Consider the following 10,255-nt stretch of genomic DNA (forward strand, 5'->3'; position numbering starts at 1 on the left):
CATGCCTATTTCTAGGGATTTATTTTTTATAACTTTGTTATGATCGACGGGTCTGACTTCTTCATGTCGGTCCGTCTTTTAAGTTATTTTTTAGCAACCCATTTTTATTAAGACCTCGTCAGGTCCTTTCCTATGGGTTACTTTCGATAACTTCTTGCATTTAATCTGTTTTGTCGCTTTCATCTTTGCCAATTTTGTAGAAATCGGGTTTGATCCTCGCTTGGTCGACCTTTGATGAATTCGGTTTTCATCTTTGTTGGTCTTTATCGTGATCGAGCAGTGAATTTGATTTTCATTTTTGCCGATCTGTAGCTTTATAATCGGGTGATAAATTTTTGCATTTCAGATTAATGCGTCTTAATAAATAGGATTTGTAAAGAATCTTCTTAGGTTGCAGGCATGCCATGACCTTGGTAGCTCTCACCCTTCGAGTTCGGACAGTCTGTAGTAGCCATTTTTAAGTACTTCTATGAGTCGGTAGGGTCCTTTCCAGTTTGCTGCCAGCTTTCTTTCTCCAAGTCGAGCTGTTCCGATGTCATTTTGGATTAAAACGAGGTCATTTTCAGTGAAACCTCGTGGCACTACCTTTTGGTTATATCTTGAGGCCATTAGTCGTTTTAATGCCTCTTCCCTGATCCGAGCTCTTTCTCGGATTTTCAGAAGTAGGTCAAGTTCTTCCCTTTGAAATTGGGAGTTGGCCTCTTCGCTGTAGTGGATCACTCTGGGCGATCTTTCTTCGACTTCTACTAGGATCATTGCCTCCATTCCATAAGCTAATCGGAAAGATGATTCCCTTGTGGTAGAGTGCAGAGTTGTCCGATATGCCCATAGGACTTGCGGGAGCTCTTCAGCCCAGGCTCCCTTTGCATCCTGTAATCTCCATTTTATCCTGGCTAATATGACCTTGTTAGCAGCTTCTGCTTGTCCGTTGGTCTGGGAGTGTTCTACGAATGTGAACTGGTATTTTATGTTCAGATAGGCCACCAATTTCCTGAAGCCTGCATCTGTAAATTGAGTGTCATTGTCTGTGGTGATGGATTATGTGATACCAAACCTTGTGACGATGTTTCTATATAGGAATGTCCGACTTCTTTGGGCAGTGGCGTTAACTAGGGTTCTGCCTCAATCCATTTTGTGAAATAGTCTACCCCCACGATGAGAAATTTGACTTGCCCGGATCCTTGTGGGAAGGGACCGAGAAGGTCAAGGCCCTATTTTGCAAATGGCCAGGGTGAGGTTACGCTGATAAGCTCTTCTGGTGGGGCGATGTGAAACTTGAAATGTTTCTGACATGGTGGACATGTCTTTACGAATTCTGTTGCTTCTTTTTGTAGAGTTGGCCAATAGAATCCGGCCCGAAGTACTTTTTTGGTAAGAGCTTGTGCTCCGAGATGGTTGCCACAGATGCCGTTGTGTACTTCTTCTAATACTTCTTTTGTGTTGGAAGTCGGCACACATTTTAAAAGTGGTATTGAAATCCCTCTCTTGTATAAAGTATTATTGATGATGGTGTAATATTGTGCCTCCAATTTTAACCTTTTTGCTTCCTTTGTATCTGTAGGAAGTATCTCTGTCTTGAGGTAACTGATTATGGGAGTCATCCACCCTTGGTCCTGCCCTATTATGGCTAGGACCTTTTCTTCTTCCAAGATTGACGGGCTCTGCAGTATTTCCTGGATGAGGTTTCTGTTGTTGCCCCTTGGTTTGGTGCTGGCTAGTTTTGAGAGTGCATCAGCTCGATCATTCTGTTCTCGTGGTATATGACGGACCTCATATTTCCCGAGTTGTCCGACATGTTCTTTGGTTTTGTCCAAGTACTTTTTCATAGTGGGATCCTTGGCTTGATAGCTCCCTGCTATTTGTGAGGTGATTACCTGTGAGTCACTGAAGATGACAAGCTTTTAAGCTCATACCTCTTTAGCCAGCTTCATACCAGCTAGTAGTGCCTCATATTCGGCTTAGTTGTTCGAGGAAGGAAACCCGATTTTGAGAGAAAGTTCAATTTGGGTTCCCTAATTGCTTTCTATTATCACGCCTGCGCCACTTCCAGTTTTGTTTGAGGAACCGTCTACGTAGAGATTCCACTTTATAGGGATTTCTGGGGTGTCCATAAACTCTGCAATGAAGTCGGCCAGGTAATGTGATTTGATGGCTGTCCAAGTTTCATATTAAAGGTCGAATTTGGATAATTCGACTACCCATTGCAAGATTCTTCCTACTAAATCCATTTTTTGTAGAATGCCTTTTATGGGCTGGTTGGTCCGAACCCTGATATTGTGGACTTGGAAATATGGGCGAAGTCGTCGAGATGTTAGTATGAGTGCATAGGCAAATTTTTCTATTTTTTGATAGTTCAATTCGGACCCCCTGTAGTGCTTTGCTGATGAAGTATATGGGTTGTTGTCCACTGTCGTCTTCTCGTACCAATGCTGAGGTTACTGCCTGATTTCCTATTGCGAGATATAATATAAGTGGTTCTCCTTCCCGTGGCCGAGTTAGAATAGGTGGTTGTCCCAATAATCTTTTGAAATCTTGGAAGGCCTGCTTGCACTCTGTCGTCCATTCAAACCTCTTTCCCCATTGAGTTGTTGTACCTCTTTGACACTAGTTGGGCTCTTCATGTCGAGTATGGCCCGGCATTTATCCAAATTTGCCTCGATTCCTCTTTGTGTGAGCATAAAATCCAAGAATTTGCCAGCTTCTACTGCAAAGGTGCATTTTACAGGGTTAAGTCGCATGCCATGCCTTCTTATGGTGTCGAATACTTGGGTGAGGTCGGACAGTAACGACTATTCACTTTGTGTCTTTATTAACATGTAGTCCACGTAGACTTCTATGACTTTCCCGATATGGTCTGCGAAGACCTTATTCATTAATCTTTGATAAGTGGCTCTTGGGTTTTTAAGTCCGAATGGCATGACGATGTAGCAGTAGTTTGCTTTCAGGGTTAAGAATGAGGTTTTTTCTTGATCAGGTGGGTACATTGGGATTTGATTGTATCCCGAATAGGCGTCCATAAATGAAAGGTATTTGTATTCGGAGGAGGCATCCACCAGAGCGTCGATACTTGAGAGTGGATAAGGATCTTTTGGGTAGGCTTTGTTGAGATCAGTGTAGTCGGTGCACATGCGTCACTTCCCATTTGATTTTTTCACCAAGACGACGTTAGCTAGCCATAGTGGGTACTTGACTTTTCTTATGAATCTTGCCTCCAGTAGAGCTTGCACCTGCTCTTCTACAGCTTGGGATCGTTCTGGTTCGAGCTTTCTACGTTTCTGTTGTACTGGCCGAGATCTTGGGTAGACTGCCAGCTTGTGGCATATTAACTTAGGGTCTATGCCCAGCATGTTTGCGGCCTTCCATGCAAAGAGGTCGACATTACTTTGTAAGAACTGTATGAGGGACTCCTTTTCGTCCAATTTTAGGATTGTGCCAATATTGGTTGTTTTATCTGGAGTATCTCCGATTTGAACTTTTTTTGTTTCGCCTTCAGGTTGTGGACGAAGTTATTCCTATCCTCGAACTCTCCCGAGCTCAATGGCGTGGATTTCTTTTCCTTTGCCTCTGAGGTTCAGACTTTCGTTGTAGCAGCGGCACGCTATTTTTTGGTCTGCTCTTACTATTGCGATTCCTTCTGTGGTCGAGAACTTCATGCATAGATGTGGAGTCGAGATTACTGCGCCAAGCTGATTTAGCGTTTTCGACCTATCAGGGCATTGTAGGCTGTACCTACATCGACCACGATGTAGTCTATGTTGAGTGTCCTTGACCGATTCCCTTTTCCAAAGGTGGTGTGCAAGGAGATATATCCAAGTGGTTGGATTGGAGTGTCTCCCAGCTCGAATAGGCTGTTTGGATATGCTTTGAGCTCTTTTTCCTCTAGGCTGAGTTTGTTGAAGGCCATTTTGAACAGAATATCCGCCGAGCTTCCCTGGTCTATCAACGTGCGGTGGAGATTAGTGTTGGCTAATATGATAGTGATGACCATGGGATCGTAATGTCTTGAGATGACACCAGCTGCGTCTTCTTTAGTGAAGGTGATAGTGGGGAGTTCGGGTGCTCCTTCTACTCCTTTGACATGATATATCTCCTTCAGATGTTTTTTGCGAGATGATTTGGAGACTCCTCTCCCGGGAATCCCCCATGTATCATGTGAACATGCCTCTCTGGGGTACGAGGTGGTCATTCTGTTCGGCCAACCTCTTCGTCTCTTCTTCTCTTTCTGGACTCATTTGTCTTACTGGCTAGGTACCGATCTAGTCTCCCTTCTCTTACCAATTTCTCTATGACATTCTTCAAGTCGAAGCACTCATTGGTGGCATGTCCATAGATTCGATGGTATTCGCAATATTCTGTTCGATTTCCTCCTCCCTTTTTGCTTTTAAGTGGATAGGGTGGTGGAATCTTCTCCGTGTGGCATACTTCTCGGTAAACTTTCACAAGAGACACCCGGAGAGGGGTGTAATTGTGGTATTTCTTAATCTTCTCTCCATGCAGATCATTTTTTTTCTTCGAATCTTTGTCTTTATCTCGAGAGGAGTTGGAGAATCCGGATTTCGGGATTTCTCCTAGTCAAGAGTTTTTCTCCATGTTGATGTATTTTTCTGCTCGTTCTTGTACTTCATTCAGAGATGTGGGATTTTTTTTATATGGATTGACTAAAAGGTCTCTCTCGTAGGCCATTGATGAGACCCATAATGGCTGCTTCTGTTGGCAGACTCTGAATGTCCAGACATGCTTTGTTGAATCTTTCCATGTAGCTACGAAGATTTTCTCGATCTCCTTGCTTGATCCCTAGTAGACTTGGGGCGTGTTTAGTTTTGTCCTTATGGATGGAGAATCTGGCTAGAATTTTTTTGACTAAGTCATCAAAGCTTGAGATGGACCTGGGGGGCAGACTGTCGAACCATTTAATTGCTGCCTTTGTTAAGGTGGTCGGGAAAGCTTTGCACCGAGTTGCGTCTGAGGCTTCGGTGAGATACATTCTGCTTCGGGAGTTGCTGAGATGATGGCTGGGATCTGATGTGTCATCATATAAATTCATATCGGGAGGTTTGAAGTTTTTTGGGATTTTGGCCTTCATGATCTCTTTGGTGAATGGGTCTTAGTCCTTGCGGGAATTATCCTTGTCACTGGATCGAGTAATTTTAGTTTTGAGATCAGCTTCGAGCTTTTGGAGCTTGTCTTCTAATTCGCGGCATCTCCTAACTTCCCTTCGTAGGTCTTTCTTGGCTTCCCGCTGATATTCGACCTCTTTTCGAGTTGTTTTAGGCGATCCTAAAGTGCTTCCATAGGTCCCGTGCTTGGGGAGTCCTTGTCTTTGTTAGGTTAGGAAGTATTGTTTAGTATAGCCTTCACGTTCTTATATGGTATTCTGTTTTCCACATCAGAGTTGTGGTCATTGTCCAGGTTGTCCGCCATGATGATGGGATGACTTTCAGGTCCCCGGCAATAGCGCCAATGTTCTGAGGGTTACCTGAAACTGTAGGTCAATCTCGGACGAGATCTTCTGTAGCAGTTGGCGCTGTAGAGCCGACATGGCTGGAGCCGCCGTGTCTGACTTGTTGGACTTGGTGGTGGCACTGATCCTTTGTCACCGGAGGGTGGTGGTACCTGCAAGGGACTTTGATGCTTAATTTAGCAAGGGTATTAAGCAGGTTTTTAATAGAATCAGAGTATGAGTAATACCTGGGTGCTCCGGTGTATTTATAATAGTGTGGAGTGACCTTTCTAGAGATAAGATAGTTATCTTATCTTATCTTTGAGTGAAGTCATCTTATTTTTAAGGGGAACCGCCTTATCTTTCTTTAGGCTTTGCCACCTTTAGATTTGGGCTGTGTCCCTTCGTTTGGGCCTGCTTGGGCCTCTTATGGCGATTTGGCCGAGCTCTTTGAGAAGAGGTCGGATAGCCCTGACCTGAAGAGGTCGGTTGACTTGTCTTTTAAACATCCCGGGTCGGACAGTTCGACCCAGGGTACGAACACAAACCGCTATATTACCTGTTGCTAGCTGTGATATTATTGATTGTAAATGTAGGAACTTTGTTGGGGAGATTCTAATCAGAATAAGAAAGTCCATCTAGTGAACTGGAGGATTATTAGTGAACCTAAGGGAAATGGTGGGATGGGAATTTGCCACGCTTGAGAATTAAACTATGCTTACATGATGAAGCTTAGTCAGGGATTTATTGAGAAGAAGGACGCGCTTTGGGCCAAGGTGTTGAGAGCTAAGTATAGATGTGGAGATGACATTATTCCTACTATTGCTAGGAAGAGAAGTGACTCCAATCTATGGTAAGGGATTTGTTCTTCGTGGAATAATGTCAAGGACAATTCGATTTGGCGAATTAGAGATGGATCTCACATTAGATTTCGGGAGCATAATTGGATTTCCAATATAGGAAACTTAGACCATCAATTTGGTCATGTAAGTAACAATGCAAATTTGGATATTAGCCTAAATAAGGTCCTTGCTATTTTAGGATCATGGGACCTCGAGAAATTGAAGGATTGCATCCCTAATCAAGTGAGGGACAAAATTGCTGCTCTTGCACCGCCATCATCATGGAAGGAACCTAACCATATTACTTGGGAGCCATCTCAAGACGGTTGTTTTAACCTCAAATCGGCACAGTGGACAAAGTTTCTAATCTTGTTTGGAGCTAGAAATGACCAAAGAGAATCAGATCCTTTCTTTGGCTGGCTGTTTACAATGCCTTTCTTACCAATTTAGAGAGGAAAAGAAGGCATTTGACCCTAGATCCCTAGTGTGTCAAGTACAATAATGCTGATGAATCCTCCATCCGTATCTTTTGAGACAATCCTTTGCAGTTTCTATTTGGAACTAAATCAAACCTTCAAGTAGTATTGATAATTTCTTTAGCTTGAACAAAAGAGATTGACTCTTACAAAACCTGTTAGGGATTGGCTGATTTTTTTGTGTGACTACCTCCTCACTCTGGTACTTTCGGAACAAGCGTGTCTTTGAAGGGAACCTCACTAATCCTACAAATGTGGAAGCCTTTATCAAAACTAGAAGTCTGGAGATCATTGGAGCTCTATCTTCCACTCTTTGCCATAACAGAACCCCTGTTGCTAGTGGCTTCTTGATTCACTTGTATGCCCTTTCTGAAGGGTTTATCAAACTCATTGTTGATGGATCCTTCCTTAACCACAGAAGGAGTGTAGCATGCGGTGGCATCTTTTGCGATAATTTAGGACATTATATCAAGAGTTTTTCTTTCTATCTAGGAGATTGTTCTGTCATGCATGCAGAATTATGGGGTATTGTAAAAGGTTTACATATTGTAGCTTAGAATGGTTTCATGAACCTCATTATTGAGTCGGATTCATGGACTGCAATTAATTTCATAAAAAAAGTTTTCCTCCCCTTCACACGCGTGCAACTTTGTTGGAAGAGATAAGAATTCTTGTTGGTCGTATTAACCATATTGTTTAGACGCATGTGTTTTGTGAAGCCAATTTTATGGCTAACCATCTAGCCAAGAAAGGTCATGAACTTCTTGATGGTCTTCATCTCTTTGAGATGGCCCTATCTGATACTACTCAAGTTTTGCTGTTTGATCATGTTGGCTCTTATAGGTTGAGATAATACTATTTTATCTTTGTTTTTTTCTTTTAGGTTTTCTTTCGGGTCTCTCACCCTATGATCACAAAAAAAACTATATAAATATTTTCTAACTCATAATCATATATTAATGTGTACGTTCCTTCTATAAGTATAATGCTTTTAAGATTTATGAAAGAAATTATTCATTAATGATATAATAAAAAATATCAAAAATAAAATCATACCCAATATATCATAAAATAAAATCTCGAAGTATCTACTTTAAATAAACTAATCACAAAATTTATAACAATAACAAATTTTAAATATTATTTTATTCTCAAAATTCAATTTGAAAGTTAGGGTAATTGACACCACTAAATCAATCACTCTCTAATATTATGTGATTGTCCTAAAAGCAAAAGTGCTATATGGATGTCCAAATTTATATTAAAACTATGTAAATCGAATGAACTAGCTTCAATTTACCAAGAGAGGAGCGTAGTGGCAAGTAAATCGAAGCTATTAGGATCGATTTACTTGAATACATTAACAATATAAATCGAAACTACCTTATTTTTTTGTGACTAAATAGAAAAGAAAGCAAAAAAACAGAGACAAAACCAAATTAATTGGTTAGGTTCATATCTAAATCTATTAGATGTTGAAGCCCACTTCACGGTTGAGTCCAATTCAAGTGAATGTCCGCGCCAGAAGCAACTGCTTTAGCCATACAATCTGCAACACTATTTGCATTTCTCCGAATTAAAAGAATAGACTCTCCAATTCCAATTCATAACCTCCTGTATATACTTTGCCAAATCCCATTCCGGAATATCCTTACCAAGCATTCTTTGGTTTACCAAGGAAAGAGCTTCTAAACAGTCTGTTTTACAAATAACCTCACAAAATTCACTATCCCAAGCTAGAAGTAAACCTCTCCAAATCACATACAATTCAACAAAAAGAACGCTATACACTTCGACTTTTCCGGTGCAACCTTTCAACCAACATCCATCAAAATTACGAATGATACAACCAAAACCAGCATAGCCAAAAGGAGCAAAACAATTAGCATCACAATTCAATTTAATAGAATGAACTGGAGGTGGAACCCAATACAAACAAAGTGAAGGAGGAGACAAAGATTTATGCATAGCAAAAATACTGTGGAACTCCCTTATTGAACTACGAATCAAACTCACCACTTTACTATCACTCCAAGAGACATCTATATTAAATAAGTCATGATTCATGCTTCTCCAAATCCACCAGATGGTTAAAAAGAAAAGAAAAATATCTCCACTCCTTGCACCTCTATAGAGCCAATCACATAAATTCGAGTTATCTGAATATAGGCCTAAAAAGTTCCAAACCTCCTTGGCACTAGAGCACTCCCGAAGACAACAAAGAATTTATTCAGAATTATTCTTACACCGATGATAGGTGCTAGATAAAGCTAAGACACGACCCAAACGAAACTCTACCGTAGGAATAACGTTATGAAGAGTGAGCCAAATCAAGAACTTGTACTTCTCAAGAATATGCAGTCGCCATACCCACAACCAATTATCACGCTCATTCCAGTCAAACTTTATTTTGGCTAGCAAACTGTACCCACTCCTAACTGAGTAGAGTCTAGAAGATGCCACACCCCACGACCAACCCAAACTCTCTCCAGCATTCAAATCCAGATTATAAGCATTCAAATGCTGTTTGACATCTTCTGGAATACTAGAGAAAATATCATGGAGATTCCATTGACCATCTTTCTAGACGTCTTTAATAGTTAAATCAGAGTCAGCTATATGTACAAAAAGGACATCTTGAGCAATTGGACTCTCAATACTCCAATTGTCAAACCAAAAAGATTGATCAAGTTACCAATGCACCAAGAGAATGCATCCTTAAGAGCACTGTAACACCCTACCACGCTAAGCTTTACGCTTAAGCCGTAAAACAGAGGTGGTGTGGTATTACGACCTCTAAAATAAAATATATATTTATAATAGTAGAAGAATTATAATATGCTAGGAGCCGTGAAGAAAAGAGGAAACAAAATCGCAAAATAAAAGCGCAACGCTCAAGGAACGGGTTAACCTGCGTGCTAAGGAAACCATAACTATTAAACATATGATAACAGAAGTAGGAATAGAGTGCCAAAGATACAAAATAACAAGCTCCTAACTCAGCCTGCGAAGTCAAGACTGGCCGGAGAATATTTACATATATATACATACATATCCATAACCCAAAAGTACATATACACAATCCTACCTCTCCATAAACCTCTAGGAGGATCAAGAGAACAAGTTATGCGGAGAGAAAACCAAGTATATATATACACATCATAGCATAACAAAATAACCCTGTAACCACTCCGCTTCAAGGGTCCAGATGCCTAACGAGATGCCTCTCGACCTGCATCTGAAAAACAACAACATAGTATGGAATGAGAACCGGAGGTTCTCAGTATGGTAAAGGTGCCACACACATAATATATAAGGTCCTGGGAATGCCAGAGGCAATCCTAGAACACCGACACTCAGATTATAGAGCTTAAAGTATTAAATAGAAGCCATAAAAGGTGGTTTACTAAGGATATTTAAACCTAACTTAACTTAACCTTAAATCTAAATCCCATACTGCCATTCCTCCATACCTCCAACTCCATCATGCATTTTCA

Source organism: Arachis duranensis, chromosome 5, assembly GCF_000817695.3.
Source record: "Arachis duranensis cultivar V14167 chromosome 5, aradu.V14167.gnm2.J7QH, whole genome shotgun sequence".
In the NCBI taxonomy this organism is placed as follows: domain Eukaryota; kingdom Viridiplantae; phylum Streptophyta; class Magnoliopsida; order Fabales; family Fabaceae; genus Arachis; species Arachis duranensis.